Here is a 22,130-nt window from a genome sequence, read left to right as displayed (position 1 = left end):
GGAAGACAGCGGGTGTTGTGAAAGTTTACATCAGCTTATGTTTGCTGTGGCGCGTGGATGGAATGCTCATGTTTTGTTCCGGGTGGTGGAGGCCTGTGTTCCAGAGAGGTCCTGCTCAAAACTCCTTTTAAAACACCATCGAGCATCCGTAATAACTTCCGACATTGATCGAACGTGGATTTCGTTCTCATAAAGAGGGAACCGGTAACTTGTAACCTATCAGGCTCTCAGGCATCAGGTCAATCGATTCGGCATAGGATTATATGTGCTAGCGTTTTTGCTTCCGTTCGGAGGTTGTGTCCCTCCAACTCTTTGTTGTATGACTCACTTTTGCCTTTGGATATTTGGAGAAGGTTGCCTTCGGTAACCGCTCTCTCACTCGACAGACCGAAACGGAACTTTAGCTCCGGGTTGTGCATATTATTGGCCTGCTCTACTGGGTCAAATTGTATCCCCCAACAACAGATATGGCTCAAACAAACAAAGTACACTCTAAGCCTACCTCTAGGCTTAACCCTGACTTTACCCGCAAGAGGCTATGCCAAGCCTGTGCGAAATGTGAGGCTCCCTTTCACGGGCGCAATTTAGGCACAGATAATGGACGTGACCATTGCGAAGCAGGTTACCGTAGTTGCCCGGCTAGCTCAGTCGGTAGAGCATGAGACTCTTAATCTCAGGGTCGTGGGTTCGAGCCCCACGTTGGGCGCATTTATTAGCCCTCTCTCTTCCCAATGGGGTCTCGGTTTCCAGCGTGGAAAGCGAGTCCACCATTGCCGGAAAAGTCCAGGTCTGCTTTTTTTTATAAGCTGACCCATGGACTGGCTGGCCATAGGTCTCTGTGGCGCAATCGGACAGCGCGTTCGGCTGTTAACCGAAAGGTTGGTGGTTCGAGCCCACCCAGGGACGAATGCTGTTTTTCGTTGACGTCCGGCCATGCAACCACCAACACAGCTGCAGAATTTAGCACACGTGTGTCCACTAACACATCCGTGTCATTTCGGACGCATGACACGACGTTTCTTGGCCCTTTTAGCGTTTACAGCTTGGTCAGTTGCTTTGTGTTCAGAGAAGACAGCGGGTGTTGTGAAAGTTTACATCAGCTTATGTTTGCTGTGGCGCGTGGATGGAATACTCATGTTTTGTTCCTGGTGGTAGAGGCCTGTGTTCCAGAGAGGTCCTGCTCAAAACTCCTTTTAAAACACCATCGAGCATCCGTAATAACTTCCGACATTGATCGAACGTGGATTTTGTTCTCATAAGGAGGGCACCGGTAACTTGTAACCTATCAGGCTCTCAGGCATGAGGTCAATCGATTCAGCATAGGCCTATATGTACTAGCGTTTTTGATTCCGGTTGGAGGTTGTGTCCCTCCAACTCTTTGTTGTATGACTCACTTTTATCTTTGGATATTTGGAGAAGTTTGCCTTCGGTAACCGCTCTCTCACTCGACAGACCGAAACGGGGGGACGAATGGTGTTTTTCGTTGACGTCCTGCCATGCAACCCCCAACACAGCTGCAGAATTTAGCACACGTGTGTCCACTAACACATCCGTGTCATTTCGGACGCATGAAACGACGTTTCTTGGCCCTTTTAGCGTTTACAGCTTGGTCAGTTGCTTTGTGTTCAAAGAAGACAGCGGGTGTTGTGAAAGTTTACATCAGCTTATGTTTGCTGTGGCGCGTGGATGGAATGCTCATGTTTTGTTCCGGTTGGTGGAGGCCTGTGTTCCAGAGAGGTCCTGCTCAAAACTCCTTTTAAAACACCATCGAGCATCCGTCATAACTTCCGACATTGATCGAACGTGGATTTCGTTCTCATAAAGAGGGCACCGGTAACTTGTAACCTATCAGGCTCTCAGGCATCAGGTCAATCGATTCGGCATAGGATTATATGTGCTAGCGTTTTTGCTTCCGTTTGGAGGTTGTGTCCCTCCAACTCTTTGTTGTATGACTCACTTTTGCCTTTGGATATTTGGAGAAGTTTGCCTTCGGTAACCGCTCTCTCACTCGACAGACCGAAACGGAACTTTAGCTCCGGGTTGTGCATATTATTGGCCTGCTCTACTGGGTCAAATTGTATCCCCCAACAACAGATATGGCTCAAACAAACAAAGTACACTCTAAGCCTACCTCTAGGCTTAACCCTGACTTTACCCGCAAGAGGCTATGCCAAGCCTGTGCGAAATGTGAGGCTCCCTTTCACGGGCGCAATTTAGGCACAGATAATGGCCGCGACCAGCCCGAAGCAGGTAACCGCAGTTGCCCGGCTAGCTCATTCGGTAGAGCATGAGACTCTTAATCTCAGGGTCGTGGGTTCGAGCCCCACGTTGGGCGCATCTATTAGCCCTCTCTCTTCCCAACGGGGTCTCGGTTTCCAGCGTGGAAAGCGAGTCCACCATTGCCGGAAAAGTCCAGGTCTGCTTTTTTTTATAAGCTGACCCATGGACTGGCTGGCCGTAGGTCTCTGTGGCGCAATCGGACAGCGCGTTCGGCTGTTAACCGAAAGGTTGGTGGTTCGAGCCCACCCAGGGACGAATGGTGTTTTTCGTTGACGTCCGGCCATGCAACCACCAATACAGCTGCAGAATTTAGCACACGTGTGTCCACTAACACATCCGTGTCATTTCGGACGCATGACACGACGTTTCTTGGCCCCTTTTAGCGTTTACAGCTTGGTCAGTTGCTTTGTGTTCAGAGAAGACAGCGGGTGTTGTGAAAGTTTACATCAGCTTATGTTTGCTGTGGCGCGTGGATGGAATACTCATGTTTTGTTCCTGGTGGTGGAGGCCTGTGTTCCAGAGAGGTCCTGCTCAAAACTCCTTTTAACCTGTTAACCTTCAAGGCCACTTTTGAAAAATCCCCAGAAATGGCATACCCAAACTTAAACAGATACAGTTCATGAACCCTTTGCACTAAAAGCACAAGTATGATCTCATTTGAAAGCTGACACCTAGTAGTTTATTGTAAATGTAGAAATAATTATTGTCATAATGAAAAAAAAATGTTTAAATAGCTTCAAAGTTTTGTAAAGTTATTAGAAATTTACTTTCATGAAACATCTTCATAAAAATAAAATTGAAGTTGGCCCTGGAGCAATCTAGAAATGCACTGCAGCTAAAGCCATATGTGTGACCATTTTATATTTAAAATCTGAAAATGATAAGTCTAAAACTCTGTATTTAGTTAAATGTTTTTCAAGATCATGTCAAATTACTTTATTTTGATTAGACTCTAAAATGCAAACTGATGTTTAGTCATCTTCTGAGTCATCTAATCAGTCTATTGTCTCTATTATTTTGTGGTGCAAACGAGCCCCATTCAGAGTCAGTCTCCCCTGCACACATTTACACCTCTCCAGACTGGTTATGGCTCTAAATATGCATTTCTTTTGTCTGCATTATAGCTACTAACGACTGGCTATTCACAGGCTATTCATAGGGTTTCAAATCCTAATTTCTTTTATCAAAGTTCTCACTAAATATTTGAAACTGGTATCAAATGCACTGAAACATTTCAGTAAGCATTCCTATTTAGAAAAAAATCATAAAACAATAACTGCTGGTGGCAGGTGCACCTGGGCTAGCTAGCATGTTAGCTTAGCACACCATCAATACACGACCATTTATGAGATTAAAACCATGTTTGTGCTCCAAACTTACTTTATAACGCAAGTCGAGTGTTTTAAATAATCTTCTGTGATCTATTTTGGCTTCAGATAAAAAAAAAATCCGACAGAAAATGTATTATTTATAGTGTTCTGCACGATGATGAAATCTATATCGATTAGCATTGCATTATAAATATAATCTATTATTATGAAATACCTGGCATGGCTTGAAGAACACAGGTAACTCAAATATCATTGCAATCATGTTTATTGTCTTCAAAACATCTTTATCTGCATGTTGCAGCGATCTCTGTCAGCTACTGTCTGTATCAGTGACGTCCTGGAATGTCACATGACTATGGGTCTTCTTCGTGATCCATATATGGACTGTTATTGTGCATATAGCGCCCTCAGGCTATTGGTATGAATTGAAAACACAGCACATCTCAGTAAGAAGCGATCATAATGATTACATCGACGCATTTGGGTATAAATTCAACAAATATTATTCCTGTCTATAGAAATATGATGTGAATCATATTCAGTAACCGCTCTCTCACTCGACAGACCGAAAGGGAACTTTAGCTCCGGGTTGTGCATATTATTGGCCTGCTCTACTGGGTCAAATTGTATCCCCCAACAACAGATATGGCTCAGACAAACAAAGTACACTCTAAGCCTACCTCTAGGCTTAACCCTGACTTTACCCACAAGAGGCTATGCCAAGCCTGTGCGAAATGTGAGGCTCCCTTTCACGGGCGCAATTTAGGCACAGATAATCGCCGCGACCAGCCCGAAGCAGGTCACCGCAGTTGCCCGGCTAGCTTAGTCGGTAGAGCATGAGACTCTTAATCTCAGGGTCGTGGGTTCGAGCCCCACGTTGGGCGCATCTATTAGCCCTCTCTCTTCCCAACGGGGTCTCGGTTTCCAGCGTGGAAAGCGAGTCCACCATTGCCGGAAAAGTCCAGGTCTGCTTTTTTTTATAAGCTGACCCATGGACTGGCAGTCCGTAGGTCTCTGTGGCGCAATCGGACAGCGCGTTCGGCTGTTAACCGAAAGGTTGGTGGTTCGAGCCCACCCAGGGACGAATGCTGTTTTTCGTTGACGTCCGGCCATGCAACCACCAACACAGCTGCAGAATTTAGCACACGTGTGTCCACTAACACATCCGTGTCATTTCGGACGCATGACACGACGTTTCTTGGCCCCTTTTAGCGTTTACAGCTTGGTCAGTTGCTTTGTGTTCAGAGAAGACAGCGGGTGTTGTGAAAGTTTACATCAGCTTATGTTTGCTGTGGCGCGTGGATGGAATACTCATGTTTTGTTCCTGGTGGTGGAGGCCTGTGTTCCAGAGAGGTCCTGCTCAAAACTCCTTTTAAAACACCATCGAGCATCCGTAATAACTTCCGACATTGATCGAACGTGGATTTTGTTCTCATAAGGAGGGCACCGGTAACTTGTAACCTATCAGGCTCTCAGGCATGAGGTCAATCGATTCGGGATAGGCCTATATGTACTAGCGTTTTTGATTCCGGTTTGAGGTTTTGTCCCTCCAACTCTTTGTTGTATGACTCACTTTTGCCTTTGGATATTTGGAGAAGGTTGCCTTCGGTAACCGCTCTCTCACTCGACAGACCGAAACGGAACTTTAGCTCCGGGTTGTGCATATTATTGGCCTGCTCTACTGGGTCAAATTGTATCCCCCAAAAACAGATATGGCTCAAACAAACAAAGTACACTCTAAGCCTACCTCTAGGCTTAACCCTGACTTTACCCACAAGAGGCTATGCCAAGCCTGTGCGAAATGTGAGGCTCCCTTTCACGGGCGCAATTTAGGCACAGATAATGGTCAAGACCAGCCCGAAACAGGTCACCGCAGTTGCCCGGCTAGCTCAGTCGGTAGAGCATGAGACTCTTTATCTCAGGGTCGTGGGTTCGAGCCCCACGTTGGGCTCATCTATTAGCCCTCTCTCTTCCCAATGGGGTCTCGGTTTCCAGCGTGGAAAGCGAGTCCACCATTGCCGGAAAAGTCCAGGTCTGCTTTTTTTTATAAGCTGACCCATGGACTGGCTGTCCGTAGGTCTCTGTGGCGCAATTGGACAGCGCGTTCGGCTGTTAACCGAAAGGTTGGTGGTTTGAGCCCACCCAGGGACGAATGCTGTTTTCCGTTGACGTCCGGCCATGCAACCACCAACACAGCTGCAGAATTTAGCACACGTGTGTCCACTAACACATCCGTGTCATTTCGGACGCATGACACGACGTTTCTTGGCCCCTTTTAGCGTTTACAGCTTGGTCAGTTGCTTTGTGTTCAAAGAAGACAGCGGGTGTTGTGAAAGTTTACATCAGCTTATGTTTGCTGTGGCGCGTGGATGGAATGCTCATGTTTTGTTCCGGGTGGTGGAGGCCTGTGTTCCAGAGAGGTCCTGCTCAATCCTTTTAAAACACCATCGAGCATCCGTCATAACTTCAGACGGCCCCACGTTGGGCGCATCTATCATCCCTCTCTCTTCCCAACGGGGTCTCGGTTTCCAGCGTGGAAAGCGAGTCCACCATTGCCGGAAAAGTCCAGGTCTGCTTTTTTTTATAAGCTGACCCATGGACTGGCTGGCCGTAGGTCTCTGTGGCGCAATCGGACAGCGCGTTCGGCTGTTAACCTAAAGGTTGCAGGTTCGAGCCCACCCAGGGACGAATGCTGTTTTTCGTTGACGTCCGGCCATGCAACCACCAACACAGCTGCAGAATTTAGCACACGTGTGTCCACTAACACATCCGTGTCATTTCGGACGCATGAAACGACGTTTCTTGGCCCTTTTAGCGTTTACAGCTTGGTCAGTTGCTTTGTGTTCAAAGAAGACAGCGGGTGTTGTGAAAGTTTACATCAGCTTATGTTTGCTGTGGCGCATGGATGGAATGCTCATGTTTTGTTCCGGGTGGTGGAGGCCTGTGTTCCAGAGAGGTCCTGCTCAAAACTACTTTTAAAACACCATCGAGCATCCGTAATAACTTCCGACATTGATCGAACATGGATTTCGTTCTCATAAAGAGGGCACCGGTAACTTGTAACCTACATGAGGTCAATCGATTCGGGATAGGCATATATGTACTAGCGTTTTTGATTCCGGTTGGAGGTTGTGTCCCTCCAACTCTTTGTTGTATGACTCACTTTTGCCTTTGGATATTTGGAGAAGGTTGCCTTCGGTAACCGCTCTCTCACTCGACAGACCGAAACGGAACTTTAGCTCCGGGTTGTGCATATTATTGGCCTGCTCTACTGGGTCAAATTGTATCCCCCAAAAACAGATATGGCTCAAACAAACAAAGTACACTCTAAGCCTACCTCTAGGCTTAACCCTGACTTTACCCACAAGAGGCTATGCCAAGCCTGTGCGAAATGTGAGGCTCCCTTTCACGGGCGCAATTTAGGCACAGATAATGGTCAAGACCAGCCCGAAACAGGTCACCGCAGTTGCCCGGCTAGCTCAGTCGGTAGAGCATGAGACTCTTTATCTCAGGGTCGTGGGTTCGAGCCCCACGTTGGGCTCATCTATTAGCCCTCTCTCTTCCCAATGGGGTCTCGGTTTCCAGCGTGGAAAGCGAGTCCACCATTGCCGGAAAAGTCCAGGTCTGCTTTTTTTTATAAGCTGACCCATGGACTGGCTGTCCGTAGGTCTCTGTGGCGCAATTGGACAGCGCGTTCGGCTGTTAACCGAAAGGTTGGTGGTTTGAGCCCACCCAGGGACGAATGCTGTTTTCCGTTGACGTCCGGCCATGCAACCACCAACACAGCTGCAGAATTTAGCACACGTGTGTCCACTAACACATCCGTGTCATTTCGGACGCATGACACGACGTTTCTTGGCCCCTTTTAGCGTTTACAGCTTGGTCAGTTGCTTTGTGTTCAAAGAAGACAGCGGGTGTTGTGAAAGTTTACATCAGCTTATGTTTGCTGTGGCGCGTGGATGGAATACTCATGTTTTGTTCCTGGTGGTGGAGGCCTGTGTTCCAGAGAGGTCCTGCTCAAAACTACTTTTAAAACACCATCGAGCATCCGTAATAACTTCCGACATTGATCGAACATGGATTTCGTTCTCATAAAGAGGGCACCGGTAACTTGTAACCTATCAGGCTCTCAGGCATCAGGTCAATCGATTCGGCATAGGATTATATGTGCTAGCGTTTTTGCTTCCGTTTGGAGGTTGTGTTCTCCAACTCTTTGTTGTATGACCCACTTTTGCCTTTGGATATTTGGAGAAGGTTGCCTTCGGTAACCGCTCTCTCACTCGACAACCGAAACGGAACTTTAGCTCCGGGTTGTGCATATTATTGGCCTGCTCTACTGGGTCAAATTGTATCCCCCAACAACAGATATGGCTCAAACAAACAAAGTACACTCTAAGCCTACCTCTAGGCTTAACCCTGACTTTACCCGCAAGAGGCTATGCCAAGCCTGTGCGAAATGTGAGGCTCCCTTTCACGGGCGCAATTTAGGCACACATAATGGCCGCGACCAGCCCGAAGCAGGTCACCGCAGTTGCCCGGCTAGCTCAGTCGGTAGAGCATGAGACTCTTAATCTCAGGGTCGTGGGTTCGAGCCCCACGTTGGGCTCATCTATTATCCCTCTCTCTTCCCAACGGGGTCTCGGTTTCCAGCGTGGAAAGCGAGTCCACCATTGCCGGAAAAGTCCAGGTCTGCTTTTTTTTATAAGCTGACCCATGGACTGGCTGTCCGTAGGTCTCTGTGGCGCAATCGGACAGCGCGTTCGGCTGTTAATCGAAAGGTTGGTGGTTTGAGCCCACCCAGGGACGAATGCTGTTTTTCGTTGACGTCCGGCCATGCAACCACCAACACAGCTGCAGAATTTAGCACACGTGTGTCCACTAACACATCCGTGTCATTTCGGACGCATGACACGACGTTTCTTGGCCCCTTTTAGCGTTTACAGCTTGGTCAGTTGCTTTGTGTTCAGAGAAGACAGCGGGTGTTGTGAAAGTTTACATCAGCTTATGTTTGCTGTGGCGCGTGGATGGAATACTCATGTTTTGTTCCTGGTGGTGGAGGCCTGTGTTCCAGAGAGGTCCTGCTCAAAACTCCTTTTAAAACACCATCGAGCATCCGTAATAACTTCCGACATTGATCGAACGTGGATTTTGTTCTCATAAGGAGGGCACCGGTAACTTGTAACCTATCAGGCTCTCAGGCATGAGGTCAATCGATTCGGGATAGGCATATATGTACTAGCGTTTTTGCTTCCGTTTGGAGGTTGTGTCCCTCCAACTCTTTGTTGTATGACTCACTTTTGCCTTTGGATATTTGGAGAAGGTTGCCTTCGGTAACCGCTCTCTCACTCGACAGACCGAAACGGAACTTTAGCTCCGGGTTGTGCATATTATTGGCCTGCTCTACTGGGTCAAATTGTATCCCCCAAAAACAGATATGGCTCAAACAAACAAAGTACACTCTAAGCCTACCTCTAGGCTTAACCCTGACTTTACCCACAAGAGGCTATGCCAAGCCTGTGCGAAATGTGAGGCTCCCTTTCACGGGCGCAATTTAGGCACAGATAATGGCCGCGACCAGCCCGAAGCAGGTCACCGCAGTTGCCCGGCTAGCTCAGTCGGTAGAGCATGAGACTCTTAATCTCAGGGTCGTGGGTTCGAGCCCCACGTTGGGCGCATCTATTAGCCCTCTCTCTTCCCACCGGGGTCTCGGTTTCCAGCGTGGAAAGCGAGTCCACCATTGCCGGAAAAGTCTAGGTCTGCTTTTTTTTATAAGCTGACCCATGGACTGGCTGTCCGTAGGTCTCTGTGGCGCAATCGGACAGCGCGTTCGGCTGTTAACCGAAAGGTTGGTGGTTCGAGCCCACCCAGGGACGAATGCTGTTTTTCGTTGACGTCCGGCCATGCAACCACCAACACAGCTGCAGAATTTAGCACACGTGTGTCCACTAACACATCCGTGTCATTTCGGACGCATGACACGACGTTTCTTGGCCCCTTTTAGCGTTTACAGCTTGGTCAGTTGCTTTGTGTTCAGAGAAGACAGCGGGTGTTGTGAAAGTTTACATCAGCTTATGTTTGCTGTGGCGCGTGGATGGAATACTCATGTTTTGTTCCTGGTGGTGGAGGCCTGTGTTCCAGAGAGGTCCTGCTCAAAACTCCTTTTAAAACACCATCGAGCATCCGTAATAACTTCCGACATTGATCGAACGTGGATTTTGTTCTCATAAGGAGGGCACCGGTAACTTGTAACCTATCAGGCTCTCAGGCATGAGGTCAATCGATTCGGGATAGGCCTATATGTACTAGCGTTTTTGATTCCGGTTTGAGGTTGTGTCCCTCCAACTCTTTGTTGTATGACTCACTTTTGCCTTTGGATATTTGGAGAAGGTTGCCTTCGGTAACCGCTCTCTCACTCGACAGACCGAAACGGGGGGACGAATGGTGTTTTTCGTTGACGTCCTGCCATGCAACCACCAAAAGAGCTGCAGAATTTAGCACACGTGTGTCCACTAACACATCCGTGTCATTTCGGACGCATGAAACGACGTTTCTTGGCCCTTTTAGCGTTTACAGCTTGGTCAGTTGCTTTGTGTTCAAAGAAGACAGCGGGTGTTGTGAAAGTTTACATCAGCTTATGTTTGCTGTGGCGCGTGGATGGAATGCTCATGTTTTGTTCCGGTTGGTGGAGGCCTGTGTTCCAGAGAGGTCCTGCTCAAAACTCCTTTTAAAACACCATCGAGCATCCGTCATAACTTCCGACATTGATCGAACGTGGATTTCGTTCTCATAAAGAGGGCACCGGTAACTTGTAACCTATCAGGCTCTCAGGCATCAGGTCAATCGATTCGGCATAGGATTATATGTGCTAGCGTTTTTGCTTCCGTTTGGAGGTTGTGTCCCTCCAACTCTTTGTTGTATGACTCACTTTTGCCTTTGGATATTTGGAGAAGTTTGCCTTCGGTAACCGCTCTCTCACTCGACAGACCGAAACGGAACTTTAGCTCCGGGTTGTGCATATTATTGGCCTGCTCTACTGGGTCAAATTGTATCCCCCAACAACAGATATGGCTCAAACAAACAAAGTACACTCTAAGCCTACCTCTAGGCTTAACCCTGACTTTACCCGCAAGAGGCTATGCCAAGCCTGTGCGAAATGTGAGGCTCCCTTTCACGGGCGCAATTTAGGCACAGATAATGGCCGCGACCAGCCCGAAGCAGGTAACCGCAGTTGCCCGGCTAGCTCATTCGGTAGAGCATGAGACTCTTAATCTCAGGGTCGTGGGTTCGAGCCCCACGTTGGGCGCATCTATTAGCCCTCTCTCTTCCCAACGGGGTCTCGGTTTCCAGCGTGGAAAGCGAGTCCACCATTGCCGGAAAAGTCCAGGTCTGCTTTTTTTTATAAGCTGACCCATGGACTGGCTGGCCGTAGGTCTCTGTGGCGCAATCGGACAGCGCGTTCGGCTGTTAACCGAAAGGTTGGTGGTTCGAGCCCACCCAGGGACGAATGGTGTTTTTCGTTGACGTCCGGCCATGCAACCACCAATACAGCTGCAGAATTTAGCACACGTGTGTCCACTAACACATCCGTGTCATTTCGGACGCATGACACGACGTTTCTTGGCCCCTTTTAGCGTTTACAGCTTGGTCAGTTGCTTTGTGTTCAGAGAAGACAGCGGGTGTTGTGAAAGTTTACATCAGCTTATGTTTGCTGTGGCGCGTGGATGGAATACTCATGTTTTGTTCCTGGTGGTGGAGGCCTGTGTTCCAGAGAGGTCCTGCTCAAAACTCCTTTTAAAACACCATCGAGCATCCGTAATAACTTCCGACATTGATCGAACGTGGATTTTTGTTCTCATTGGTGGTTGCATGGCTCATGTTTTGTTCCGGGTGGTGGAGGCCTGTGTTCCAGAGAGGTCCTGCTCATAACTCCTTTTAAAACACCATCGAGCATCCGTAATAACTTCCGACATTGATCGAACGTGGATTTCGTTCTCATAAAGAGGGCACCGGTAACTTGTAACCTATCAGGCTCTCAGGCATGAGGTCAATCGATTCGGCATAGGCCTATATGTACTAGCTTTTTTGATTCCGGTTGGAGGTTGTGTCCCTCCAACTCTTTGTTGTATGACTCACTTTTATCTTTGGATATTTGGAGAAGTTTGCCTTCGGTAACCGCTCTCTCACTCGACAGACCGAAACGGGGGGACGAATGGTGTTTTTCGTTGACGTCCTGCAATGCAACCACCAACACAGCTGCAGAATTTAGCACACGTGTGTCCACTAACACATCCGTGTCATTTCGGACGCATGAAACGACGTTTCTTGGCCCTTTTAGCGTTTACAGCTTGGTCAGTTGCTTTGTGTTCAAAGAAGACAGCGGGTGTTGTGAAAGTTTACATCAGCTTATGTTTGCTGTGGCGCGTGGATGGAATGCTCATGTTTTGTTCCGGGTGGTGGAGGCCTGTGTTCCAGAGAGGTCCTGCTCAAAACTCCTTTTAAAACACCATCGAGCATCCGTCATAACTTCCGACATTGATCGAACGTGGATTTCGTTCTCATAAAGAGGGCACCGGTAACTTGTAACCTATCAGGCTCTCAGGCATCAGGTCAATCGATTCGGCATAGGATTATATGTGCTAGCGTTTTTGCTTCCGTTTGGAGGTTGTGTCCCTCCAACTCTTTGTTGTATGACTCACTTTTGCCTTTGGATATTTGGAGAAGGTTGCCTTCGGTAACCGCTCTCTCACTCGACAGACCGAAACGGAACTTTAGCTCCGGGTTGTGCATATTATTGGCCTGCTCTACTGGGTCAAATTGTATCCCCCAACAACAGATATGGCTCAAACAAACAAAGTACACTCTAAGCCTACCTCTAGTTGCATGGCCGGACGTCAACGAAAAACACCATTCGTCCCTGGGTGGACTCGAACCACCAACCTTTCGGTTAACAGCCGAACGCGCTGTCCGATTGCGCCACAGAGACCTACGGCCAGCCAGTCCATGGGTCAGCTTATAAGAAAAAGCAGAGCTGGACTTTTCCGGCAATGGTGGACTCGCTTTCCACGCTGGAAACCGAGACCCCATTGGGAAGAGAGAGGGCTAATAGATGAGCCCAACGTGGGGCTCGAACCCACGACCCTGAGATTAAGAGTCTCATGCTCTACCGACTGAGTTAACCGAAAGGTTGGTCGTTCGAGCCCACCCAGTACCGAAGTTTGCCTTCGGTAACCGCTCTCCCACTCGACAGACCGAAACGGGGGGATGAATGGTGTTTTTCGTTGACGTCCTGCCATGCAACCACCAACACAGCTGCAGAATTTAGCACACGTGTGTCCACTAACACATCCGTGTCATTTCGGACGCATGAAACGACGTTTCTTGGCCCTTTTAGCGTTTACAGCTTGGTCAGTTGCTTTGTGTTCAAAGAAGACAGCGGGTGTTGTGAAAGTTTACATCAGCTTATGTTTGCTGTGGCGCGTGGATGGAATGCTCATGTTTTGTTCCGGGTGGTGGAGGCCTGTGTTCCAGAGAGGTCCTGCTCATAACTCCTTTTAAAACACCATCGAGCATCCGTAATAACTTCCGACATTGATCGAACGTGGATTTCGTTCTCATAAAGAGGGCACCGGTAACTTGTAACCTATCAGGCTCTCAGGCATGAGGTCAATCGATTCGGCATAGGCCTATATGTACTAGCGTTTTTGATTCCGGTTGGAGGTTGTGTCCCTCCAACTCTTTGTTGTATGACTCACTTTTATCTTTGGATATTTGGAGAAGTTTGCCTTCGGTAACCGCTCTCTCACTCGACAGACCGAAACGGGGGGACGAATGGTGTTTTTCGTTGACGTCCTGCCATGCAACCACCAACACAGCTGCAGAATTTAGCACACGTGTGTCCACTAACACATCCGTGTCATTTCGGACGCATGAAACGACGTTTCTTGGCCCTTTTAGCGTTTACAGCTTGGTCAGTTGCTTTGTGTTCAAAGAAGACAGCGGGTGTTGTGAAAGTTTACATCAGCTTATGTTTGCTGTGGCGCGTGGATGGAATGCTCATGTTTTGTTCCGGGTGGTGGAGGCCTGTGTTCCAGAGAGGTCCTGCTCAAAACTCCTTTTAAAACACCATCGAACATCCGTCTTAACTTCCGACATTGATCGAACGTGGATTTCGTTCTCATAAAGAGGGCACCGGTAACTTGTAACCTATCAGGCTCTCAGGCATCAGGTCAATCGATTCGGCATAGGATTATATGTGCTAGCGTTTTTGCTTCCGTTTGGAGGTTGTGTCCCTCCAACTCTTTGTTGTATGACTCACTTTTGCCTTTGGATATTTGGAGAAGGTTGCCTTCGGTAAACGCTCTCTCACTCGACAGACCGAAACGGAACTTTAGCTCCGGGTTGTGCATATTATTGGCCTGCTCTACTGGGTCAAATTGTATCCCCCAACAACAGATATGGCTCAAACAAACAAAGTACACTCTAAGCCTACCTCTAGGCTTAACCCTGACTTTACCCGCAAGAGGCTATGCCAAGCCTGTGCGAAATGTGAGGCTCCCTTTCACGGGCGCAATTTAGGCACAGATAATGGCCGCGACCAGCCCGAAGCAGGTCACCTTAGTTGCCCGGCTAGCTCAGTCGGTAGAGCATGAGACTCTTAATCTCAGGGTCGTGGGTTCGAGCCCCACGTTGGGCGCATCTATTAACCCTCTCTCTTCCCAATGGGGTCTCGGTTTCCAGCGTGGAAAGCGAGTCCACCATTGCCGGAAAAGTCCAGGTCTGCTTTTTTTTATAAGCTGACCCATGGACTGGCTGGCCGTAGGTCTCTGTGGCGCAATCGGAGAGCGCGTTCGGCTGTTAACCGAAAGGTTGGTGGTTCGAGCCCACCCAGGGATGAATGGTGTTTTTCGTTGACGTCCGGCCATGCAACCACCAATACAGCTGCAGAATTTAGCACACGTGTGTCCACTAACACATCCGTGTCATTTCGGACGCATGACACAACGTTTCTTGGCCCCTTTTAGCGTTTACAGCTTGGTCAGTTGCTTTGTGTTCAGAGAAGACAGCGGGTGTTGTGAAAGTTTACATCAGCTTATGTTTGCTGTGGCGCGTGGATGGAATACTCATGTTTTGTTCCTGGTGGTGGAGGCCTGTGTTCCAGAGAGGTCCTGCTCAAAACTCCTTTTAACCTGTTAACCTTCAAGGCCACTTTTGAAAAATCCCCAGAAATGGCATACCCAAACTTAAACAGATACAGTTCATGAACCCTTTGCACTAAAAGCACAAGTATGATCTCATTTGAAAGCTGACACCTAGTAGTTTATTGTAAATGTAGAAATAATTATTGTCATAATGAAAAAAAAATGTTTAAATAGCTTCAAAGTTTTGTAAAGTTATTAGAAATTTACTTTCATGAAACATCTTCATAAAAATAAAATTGAAGTTGGCCCTGGAGCAATCTAGAAATGCACTGCAGCTAAAGCCATATGTGTGACCATTTTATATTTAAAATCTGAAAATGATAAGTCTAAAACTCTGTATTTAGTTAAATGTTTTTCAAGATCATGTCAAATTACTTTATTTTGATTAGACTCTAAAATGCAAACTGATGTTTAGTCATCTTCTGAGTCATCTAATCAGTCTATTGTCTCTATTATTTTGTGGTGCAAACGAGCCCCATTCAGAGTCAGTCTCCCCTGCACACATTTACACCTCTCCAGACTGGTTATGGCTCTAAATATGCATTTCTTTTGTCTGCATTATAGCTACTAACGACTGGCTATTCACAGGCTATTCATAGGGTTTCAAACCCTAATTTCTTTTATCAAAGTTCTCACTAAATATTTGAAACTGGTATCAAATGCACTGAAACATTTCAGTAAGCATTCCTATTTAGAAAAAAATCATAAAACAATAACTGCTGGTGGCAGGTGCACCTGGGCTAGCTAGCATGTTAGCTTAGCACACCATCAATACACGACCATTTATGAGATTAAAACCATGTTTGTGCTCCAAACTTACTTTATAACGCAAGTCGAATGTTTTAAATAATCTTCTGTGATCTATTTTGGCTTCAGATAAAAAAAAAATCCGACAGAAAATGTATTATTTATAGTGTTCTGCACGATGATGAAATCTATATCGATTAGCATTGCATTATAAATATAATCTATTATTATGAAATACCTGGCATGGCTTGTAGAACACAGGTAACTCAAATATCATTGCAATCATGTTTATTGTCTTCAAAACATCTTTATCTGCATGTTGCAGCGATCTCTGTCAGCTACTGTCTGTATCAGTGACGTCCTGGAATGTCACATGACTATGGGTCTTCTTCGTGATCCATATATGGACTGTTATTGTGCATATAGCGCCCTCAGGCTATTGGTATGAATTGAAAACACAGCACATCTCAGTAAGAAGCGATCATAATGATTACATCGACGCATTTGGGTATAAATTCAACAAATATTATTCCTGTCTATAGAAATATGATGTGAATCTATGAGAATATATCAATATTTCTCCAAGTCTGCACATTTTTGAGCTAAAGCCCTGAGGGACGATGTTTTGCGAATCGCTGTCATGACGACAGCTTGGAGTGTTTTTTATGAATGGACCAGCTGACGCTCATAATTCATATTAAAGGTATCGACTCATTTTTCCATTTCATAACTCCTGACACAAATTAAGACATAACTGTCACTATAAGTTTCTCAGAATACAATAGTGGTCAAATACTGAATCTTGAGTATTATATCTTTTTAATGATGTATAGTTTGTCAAGGTATAACATTAAATCTGATAGTAAATTTGAACTAAATAAAAAAAAAAAACGCTTCAGTGCGCCGACGCTCTGGAAACGGTTAACAGGTTAAAACACCATCGAGCATCCGTAATAACTTCCGACATTGATCGAACGTGGATTTTGTTCTCATAAGGAGGGCACCGGTAACTTGTAACCTATCAGGCTCTCAGGCATGAGGTCAATCGATTCGGCATAGGCCTATATGTACTAGTGTTTTTGATTCCGGTTGGAGGTTGTGTCCCTCCAACTCTTTGTTGTATGACTCACTTTTATCTTTGGATATTTGGAGAAGTTTGCCTTCGGTAACCGCTCTCTCACTCGACAGACCGAAACGGGGGGACGAATGGTGTTTTTCGTTGACGTCCTGCCATGCAACCACAGACACAGCTGCAGAATTTAGCACACGTGTGTCCACTAACACATCCGTGTCATTTCGGACGCATGAAACGACGTTTCTTGGCCCGTTTAGCGTTTACAGCTTTGTCAGTTGCTTTGTGTTCAAAGAAGACAGCGGGTGTTGTGAAAGTTTACATCAGCTTATGTTTGCTGTGGCGCGTGGATGGAATGCTCATGTTTTGTTCCGGGTGGTGGAGGCCTGTGTTCCAGAGAGGTCCTGCTCAAAACTCCTTTTAAAACACCATTGAGCATCCGTCATAACTTCCGACATTGATCGAACGTGGATTTCGTTCTCATAAAGAGGGCACCGGTAACTTGTAACCTATCAGGCTCTCAGGCATCAGGTCAATCGATTCGGCATAGGATTATATGTGCTAGCGTTTTTGCTTCCGTTTGGAGGTTGTGTCCCTCCAACTCTTTGTTGTATGACTCACTTTTGCCTTTGGATATTTGGAGAAGGTTGCCTTCGGTAACCGCTCTCTCACTCGACAGACCGAAACGGGGGGACGAATGGTGTTTTTCGTTGACGTCCTGCCATGCAACCACCAACACAGCTGCAGAATTTAGCACACGTGTGTCCACTAACACATCCGTGTCATTTCGGACGCATGAAACGACGTTTCTTGGCCCTTTTAGCGTTTACAGCTTGGTCAGTTGCTTTGTGTTCAAAGAAGACAGCGGGTGTTGTGAAAGTTTACATCAGCTTATGTTTGCTGTGGCGCGTGGATGGAATGCTTATGTTTTGTTCCGGGTGGTGGAGGCCTGTGTTCCAGAGAGGTCCTGCTCAAAACTCCTTTTAAAACACCATCGAGCATCCGTAATAACTTCCGACATTGATCGAACCTGGATTTCGTTCTCATAAAGAGGGCACCGGTAACTTGTAACCTATCAGGCTCTCAGGCATCAGGTCAATCGATTCGGCATAGGATTATATGTGCTAGCGTTTTTGCTTCCGTTTGGAGGTTGTGTCCCTCCAACTCTTTGTTGTATGACTCACTTTTGCCTTTGGATATTTGGAGAAGGTTGCCTTCGGTAACCGCTCTCTCACTCGACAGACCGAAACGGAACTTTAGCTCCGGGTTGTGCATATTATTGGCCTGCTCTACTGGGTCAAATTGTATCCCCCAACAACAGATATGGCTCAAACAAACAAAGTACACTCTAAGCCTACCTCTATGCTAAACCCTGACTTTACCCGCAAGAGGCTATGCCAAGCCTGTGCGAAGTGTGAGGCTCCCTTTCACGGGCGCAATTTAGGCACAGATAATGGGTGCGACCAGCCCGAGGCAGGTCACCGCAGTTGCCCGGCTAGCTCAGTCGGTAGAGCATGAGACTCTTAATCTCAGGGTCGTGGGTTCGAGCCCCACGTTGGGCGCATCTATTAGCCCTCTCTCTTCCCAATGGGGTCTCGGTTTCCAGCGTGGAAAGCGAGTCCACCATTGCCGGAAAAGTCCAGGTCTGCTTTTTTTTATAAGCTGACCCATGAACTGGCTGGCCGTAGGTCTCTGTGGCGCAATCGGACAGCGCGTTCGGCTGTTAACCGAAAGGTTGGTGGTTCGAGCCCACCCAGGGACGAATGGTGTTTTTCGTTGACGTCCGGCCATGCAACCACCAATACAGCTGCAGAATTTAGCACACGTGTGTCCACTAACACATCCGTGTCATTTCGGACGCATGACACGACGTTTCTTGGCCCCTTTTAGCGTTTACAGCTTGGTCAGTTGCTTTGTGTTCAGAGAAGACAGCGGGTGTTGTGAAAGTTTACATCAGCTTATGTTTGCTGTGGCGCGTGGATGGAATACTCATGTTTTGTTCCTGGTGGTGGAGGCCTGTGTTCCAGAGAGGTCCTGCTCAAAACTCCTTTTAACCTGTTAACCTTCAAGGCCACTTTTGAAAAATCCCCAGAAATGGCATACCCAAACTTAAACAGATACAGTTCATGAACCCTTTGCACTAAAAGCACAAGTATGATCTCATTTGAAAGCTGACACCTAGTAGTTTATTGTAAATGTAGAAATAATTATTGTCATAATGAAAAAAAAATGTTTAAATAGCTTCAAAGTTTTGTAAAGTTATTAGAAATTTACTTTCATGAAACATCTTCATAAAAATAAAATTGAAGTTGGCCCTGGAGCAATCTAGAAATGCACTGCAGCTAAAGCCATATGTGTGACCATTTTATATTTAAAATCTGAAAATGATAAGTCTAAAACTCTGTATTTAGTTAAATGTTTTTCAAGATCATGTCAAATTACTTTATTTTGATTAGACTCTAAAATGCAAACTGATGTTTAGTCATCTTCTGAGTCATCTAATCAGTCTATTGTCTCTATTATTTTGTGGTGCAAACGAGCCCCATTCAGAGTCAGTCTCCCCTGCACACATTTACACCTCTCCAGACTGGTTATGGCTCTAAATATGCATTTCTTTTGTCTGCATTATAGCTACTAACGACTGGCTATTCACAGGCTATTCATAGGGTTTCAAATCCTAATTTCTTTTATCAAAGTTCTCACTAAATATTTGAAACTGGTATCAAATGCACTGAAACATTTCAGTAAGCATTCCTATTTAGAAAAAAATCATAAAACAATAACTGCTGGTGGCAGGTGCACCTGGGCTAGCTAGCATGTTAGCTTAGCACACCATCAATACACGACCATTTATGAGATTAAAACCATGTTTGTGCTCCAAACTTACTTTATAACGCAAGTCGAGTGTTTTAAATAATCTTCTGTGATCTATTTTGGCTTCAGATAAAAAAAAAATCCGACAGAAAATGTATTATTTATAGTGTTCTGCACGATGATGAAATCTATATCGATTAGCATTGCATTATAAATATAATCTATTATTATGAAATACCTGGCATGGCTTGAAGAACACAGGTAACTCAAATATCATTGCAATCATGTTTATTGTCTTCAAAACATCTTTATCTGCATGTTGCAGCGATCTCTGTCAGCTACTGTCTGTATCAGTGACGTCCTGGAATGTCACATGACTATGGGTCTTCTTCGTGATCCATATATGGACTGTTATTGTGCATATAGCGCCCTCAGGCTATTGGTATGAATTGAAAACACAGCACATCTCAGTAAGAAGCGATCATAATGATTACATCGACGCATTTGGGTATAAATTCAACAAATATTATTCCTGTCTATAGAAATATGATGTGAATCATATTCAGTAACCGCTCTCTCACTCGACAGACCGAAAGGGAACTTTAGCTCCGGGTTGTGCATATTATTGGCCTGCTCTACTGGGTCAAATTGTATCCCCCAACAACAGATATGGCTCAGACAAACAAAGTACACTCTAAGCCTACCTCTAGGCTTAACCCTGACTTTACCCACAAGAGGCTATGCCAAGCCTGTGCGAAATGTGAGGCTCCCTTTCACGGGCGCAATTTAGGCACAGATAATCGCCGCGACCAGCCCGAAGCAGGTCACCGCAGTTGCCCGGCTAGCTTAGTCGGTAGAGCATGAGACTCTTAATCTCAGGGTCGTGGGTTCGAGCCCCACGTTGGGCGCATCTATTAGCCCTCTCTCTTCCCAACGGGGTCTCGGTTTCCAGCGTGGAAAGCGAGTCCACCATTGCCGGAAAAGTCCAGGTCTGCTTTTTTTTATAAGCTGACCCATGGACTGGCAGTCCGTAGGTCTCTGTGGCGCAATCGGACAGCGCGTTCGGCTGTTAACCGAAAGGTTGGTGGTTCGAGCCCACCCAGGGACGAATGCTGTTTTTCGTTGACGTCCGGCCATGCAACCACCAACACAGCTGCAGAATTTAGCACACGTGTGTCCACTAACACATCCGTGTCATTTCGGACGCATGACACGACGTTTCTTGGCCCCTTTTAGCGTTTACAGCTTGGTCAGTTGCTTTGTGTTCAGAGAAGACAGCGGGTGTTGTGAAAGTTTACATCAGCTTATGTTTGCTGTGGCGCGTGGATGGAATACTCATGTTTTGTTCCTGGTGGTGGAGGCCTGTGTTCCAGAGAGGTCCTGCTCAAAACTCCTTTTAAAACACCATCGAGCATCCGTAATAACTTCCGACATTGATCGAACGTGGATTTTGTTCTCATAAGGAGGGCACCGGTAACTTGTAACCTATCAGGCTCTCAGGCATGAGGTCAATCGATTCGGGATAGGCCTATATGTACTAGCGTTTTTGATTCCGGTTTGAGGTTTTGTCCCTCCAACTCTTTGTTGTATGACTCACTTTTGCCTTTGGATATTTGGAGAAGGTTGCCTTCGGTAACCGCTCTCTCACTCGACAGACCGAAACGGAACTTTAGCTCCGGGTTGTGCATATTATTGGCCTGCTCTACTGGGTCAAATTGTATCCCCCAAAAACAGATATGGCTCAAACAAACAAAGTACACTCTAAGCCTACCTCTAGGCTTAACCCTGACTTTACCCACAAGAGGCTATGCCAAGCCTGTGCGAAATGTGAGGCTCCCTTTCACGGGCGCAATTTAGGCACAGATAATGGTCAAGACCAGCCCGAAACAGGTCACCGCAGTTGCCCGGCTAGCTCAGTCGGTAGAGCATGAGACTCTTTATCTCAGGGTCGTGGGTTCGAGCCCCACGTTGGGCTCATCTATTAGCCCTCTCTCTTCCCAATGGGGTCTCGGTTTCCAGCGTGGAAAGCGAGTCCACCATTGCCGGAAAAGTCCAGGTCTGCTTTTTTTTATAAGCTGACCCATGGACTGGCTGTCCGTAGGTCTCTGTGGCGCAATTGGACAGCGCGTTCGGCTGTTAACCGAAAGGTTGGTGGTTTGAGCCCACCCAGGGACGAATGCTGTTTTCCGTTGACGTCCGGCCATGCAACCACCAACACAGCTGCAGAATTTAGCACACGTGTGTCCACTAACACATCCGTGTCATTTCGGACGCATGACACGACGTTTCTTGGCCCCTTTTAGCGTTTACAGCTTGGTCAGTTGCTTTGTGTTCAAAGAAGACAGCGGGTGTTGTGAAAGTTTACATCAGCTTATGTTTGCTGTGGCGCGTGGATGGAATGCTCATGTTTTGTTCCGGGTGGTGGAGGCCTGTGTTCCAGAGAGGTCCTGCTCAATCCTTTTAAAACACCATCGAGCATCCGTCATAACTTCAGACGGCCCCACGTTGGGCGCATCTATCATCCCTCTCTCTTCCCAACGGGGTCTCGGTTTCCAGCGTGGAAAGCGAGTCCACCATTGCCGGAAAAGTCCAGGTCTGCTTTTTTTTATAAGCTGACCCATGGACTGGCTGGCCGTAGGTCTCTGTGGCGCAATCGGACAGCGCGTTCGGCTGTTAACCTAAAGGTTG

At 46.8% G+C, this 22,130-nt stretch overlaps 26 non-coding genes across 26 annotated transcripts; 24 read left to right on the top strand and 2 right to left on the bottom strand.

Annotated features, from left to right (window-relative positions):
* Positions 1-633: 633 nt before the first annotated feature.
* Positions 634-706, top strand: trnak-cuu (transfer RNA lysine (anticodon CUU)). Its single transcript has one exon. It is a non-coding gene; the product is annotated as a tRNA-Lys (tRNA).
* A 126-nt stretch (positions 707-832) lies between these two features.
* Positions 833-906, top strand: trnan-guu (transfer RNA asparagine (anticodon GUU)). The gene has a single exon. It is a non-coding gene; the product is annotated as a tRNA-Asn (tRNA).
* A 1,356-nt stretch (positions 907-2,262) lies between these two features.
* Positions 2,263-2,335, top strand: trnak-cuu (transfer RNA lysine (anticodon CUU)). Its single transcript has one exon. It is a non-coding gene; the product is annotated as a tRNA-Lys (tRNA).
* A 126-nt stretch (positions 2,336-2,461) lies between these two features.
* trnan-guu (transfer RNA asparagine (anticodon GUU)) lies at positions 2,462-2,535 on the top strand. The gene has a single exon. It is a non-coding gene; the product is annotated as a tRNA-Asn (tRNA).
* A 1,887-nt stretch (positions 2,536-4,422) lies between these two features.
* On the top strand, positions 4,423-4,495 carry trnak-cuu (transfer RNA lysine (anticodon CUU)). The gene has a single exon. It is a non-coding gene; the product is annotated as a tRNA-Lys (tRNA).
* Positions 4,496-4,621: 126 nt separating this feature from the next.
* trnan-guu (transfer RNA asparagine (anticodon GUU)) lies at positions 4,622-4,695 on the top strand. The gene has a single exon. It is a non-coding gene; the product is annotated as a tRNA-Asn (tRNA).
* Positions 4,696-5,489: 794 nt separating this feature from the next.
* trnak-cuu (transfer RNA lysine (anticodon CUU)) lies at positions 5,490-5,562 on the top strand. The gene has a single exon. It is a non-coding gene; the product is annotated as a tRNA-Lys (tRNA).
* Positions 5,563-5,688: 126 nt separating this feature from the next.
* On the top strand, positions 5,689-5,762 carry trnan-guu (transfer RNA asparagine (anticodon GUU)). Its single transcript has one exon. It is a non-coding gene; the product is annotated as a tRNA-Asn (tRNA).
* Positions 5,763-7,079: 1,317 nt separating this feature from the next.
* trnak-cuu (transfer RNA lysine (anticodon CUU)) lies at positions 7,080-7,152 on the top strand. Its single transcript has one exon. It is a non-coding gene; the product is annotated as a tRNA-Lys (tRNA).
* Positions 7,153-7,278: 126 nt separating this feature from the next.
* Positions 7,279-7,352, top strand: trnan-guu (transfer RNA asparagine (anticodon GUU)). Its single transcript has one exon. It is a non-coding gene; the product is annotated as a tRNA-Asn (tRNA).
* A 792-nt stretch (positions 7,353-8,144) lies between these two features.
* On the top strand, positions 8,145-8,217 carry trnak-cuu (transfer RNA lysine (anticodon CUU)). Its single transcript has one exon. It is a non-coding gene; the product is annotated as a tRNA-Lys (tRNA).
* A 126-nt stretch (positions 8,218-8,343) lies between these two features.
* trnan-guu (transfer RNA asparagine (anticodon GUU)) lies at positions 8,344-8,417 on the top strand. The gene has a single exon. It is a non-coding gene; the product is annotated as a tRNA-Asn (tRNA).
* A 794-nt stretch (positions 8,418-9,211) lies between these two features.
* Positions 9,212-9,284, top strand: trnak-cuu (transfer RNA lysine (anticodon CUU)). The gene has a single exon. It is a non-coding gene; the product is annotated as a tRNA-Lys (tRNA).
* Positions 9,285-9,410: 126 nt separating this feature from the next.
* trnan-guu (transfer RNA asparagine (anticodon GUU)) lies at positions 9,411-9,484 on the top strand. The gene has a single exon. It is a non-coding gene; the product is annotated as a tRNA-Asn (tRNA).
* Positions 9,485-10,841: 1,357 nt separating this feature from the next.
* Positions 10,842-10,914, top strand: trnak-cuu (transfer RNA lysine (anticodon CUU)). The gene has a single exon. It is a non-coding gene; the product is annotated as a tRNA-Lys (tRNA).
* Positions 10,915-11,040: 126 nt separating this feature from the next.
* On the top strand, positions 11,041-11,114 carry trnan-guu (transfer RNA asparagine (anticodon GUU)). Its single transcript has one exon. It is a non-coding gene; the product is annotated as a tRNA-Asn (tRNA).
* A 1,406-nt stretch (positions 11,115-12,520) lies between these two features.
* Positions 12,521-12,594, bottom strand: trnan-guu (transfer RNA asparagine (anticodon GUU)). The gene has a single exon. It is a non-coding gene; the product is annotated as a tRNA-Asn (tRNA).
* Positions 12,595-12,720: 126 nt separating this feature from the next.
* On the bottom strand, positions 12,721-12,796 carry trnak-cuu (transfer RNA lysine (anticodon CUU)). Its single transcript has one exon. It is a non-coding gene; the product is annotated as a tRNA-Lys (tRNA).
* Positions 12,797-14,231: 1,435 nt separating this feature from the next.
* On the top strand, positions 14,232-14,304 carry trnak-cuu (transfer RNA lysine (anticodon CUU)). Its single transcript has one exon. It is a non-coding gene; the product is annotated as a tRNA-Lys (tRNA).
* Positions 14,305-14,430: 126 nt separating this feature from the next.
* On the top strand, positions 14,431-14,504 carry trnan-guu (transfer RNA asparagine (anticodon GUU)). Its single transcript has one exon. It is a non-coding gene; the product is annotated as a tRNA-Asn (tRNA).
* A 3,613-nt stretch (positions 14,505-18,117) lies between these two features.
* trnak-cuu (transfer RNA lysine (anticodon CUU)) lies at positions 18,118-18,190 on the top strand. Its single transcript has one exon. It is a non-coding gene; the product is annotated as a tRNA-Lys (tRNA).
* A 126-nt stretch (positions 18,191-18,316) lies between these two features.
* On the top strand, positions 18,317-18,390 carry trnan-guu (transfer RNA asparagine (anticodon GUU)). Its single transcript has one exon. It is a non-coding gene; the product is annotated as a tRNA-Asn (tRNA).
* A 1,887-nt stretch (positions 18,391-20,277) lies between these two features.
* Positions 20,278-20,350, top strand: trnak-cuu (transfer RNA lysine (anticodon CUU)). Its single transcript has one exon. It is a non-coding gene; the product is annotated as a tRNA-Lys (tRNA).
* Positions 20,351-20,476: 126 nt separating this feature from the next.
* On the top strand, positions 20,477-20,550 carry trnan-guu (transfer RNA asparagine (anticodon GUU)). Its single transcript has one exon. It is a non-coding gene; the product is annotated as a tRNA-Asn (tRNA).
* Positions 20,551-21,344: 794 nt separating this feature from the next.
* On the top strand, positions 21,345-21,417 carry trnak-cuu (transfer RNA lysine (anticodon CUU)). The gene has a single exon. It is a non-coding gene; the product is annotated as a tRNA-Lys (tRNA).
* A 126-nt stretch (positions 21,418-21,543) lies between these two features.
* On the top strand, positions 21,544-21,617 carry trnan-guu (transfer RNA asparagine (anticodon GUU)). Its single transcript has one exon. It is a non-coding gene; the product is annotated as a tRNA-Asn (tRNA).
* Positions 21,618-22,130: the final 513 nt, after the last annotated feature.

The sequence above is a fragment of the Siphateles boraxobius genome, unplaced genomic scaffold (genome assembly GCF_051911475.1).
Source record: "Siphateles boraxobius isolate OS27281-9 unplaced genomic scaffold, OSU_SipBor_1 61, whole genome shotgun sequence".
NCBI classification, from domain to species: domain Eukaryota; kingdom Metazoa; phylum Chordata; class Actinopteri; order Cypriniformes; family Leuciscidae; genus Siphateles; species Siphateles boraxobius.
This window is presented reverse-complemented; position numbering and strand designations above follow the sequence as displayed.